The sequence below is a fragment of the Pygoscelis adeliae genome, unplaced genomic scaffold (genome assembly GCF_000699105.1).
Source record: "Pygoscelis adeliae isolate BGI_AS28 unplaced genomic scaffold, ASM69910v1 Scaffold917, whole genome shotgun sequence".
Classification (NCBI taxonomy): Eukaryota; Metazoa; Chordata; class Aves; order Sphenisciformes; family Spheniscidae; genus Pygoscelis; species Pygoscelis adeliae.
In genome coordinates this window covers 128,809-129,377 of record NW_008825097.1, presented here as the reverse complement: position 1 = coordinate 129,377, position 569 = coordinate 128,809, and the positions used below count along the sequence as shown (strand labels likewise).

The 569-nt window shown below is 66.6% G+C and overlaps 1 protein-coding gene across 1 annotated transcript in view; it reads right to left on the bottom strand.

The window, feature by feature from the left end:
- Positions 1–569, bottom strand: part of TTC25 (tetratricopeptide repeat domain 25) — a 19,501-nt gene that overhangs the window by 1,168 nt on the left and 17,764 nt on the right. The gene's annotated exons all lie outside the window — the stretch shown is intronic.

The window sequence follows — 569 nt, the reverse complement described above, 5'->3', positions numbered from 1 at the left end:
ACCGGTGTGGAGTCCCTGCAGCAGGAACGAACGTGCCGCCGAGAAGAGCGAGGACCACACGGCTCTCCTGGGCCCCCTGCGTCGGCTTCCCCGTGGATTCGGGGCTCCCAGGTCACCAAACAAGAGGAAGCAGGTGACAGTGAGCCACCGCCGAGGGCTGATCCCCCCCGCAGCGTAAGTGTCCTGCACGCCAAGGGGGACGTTCGGCCTGGGCAGGGACGGGCAGGGCTGGGCCAGGCTGGCCTCGCCGTTCCTGCGGCCGGGCCCCCTGTGCCGGGCGAGGGGCAGTCCAGCTATTTTGCTGGAGGCAGCTGCTGGTGCTTGCAGTAACTGAGGCCGCTTTTCAAACGTGCGAACAAAAGAACAATAATAGAAAACACCCTCCGGCCCCATTGTTTAGCGGCCAGCTTGGAGGATAATAGTCGCCTTCATGGGATGGGGCCACGTACGGCCGGGCCGGACAATGGCCCCACAGAGACCCGCGTCGGCGGAGCGCTGGGCTCCCCGGGCGGACAATCCCCCATTGAGCCCGCGCCCCTGCCCTGTCCCTCCCCGCCGTCCCCACAAAG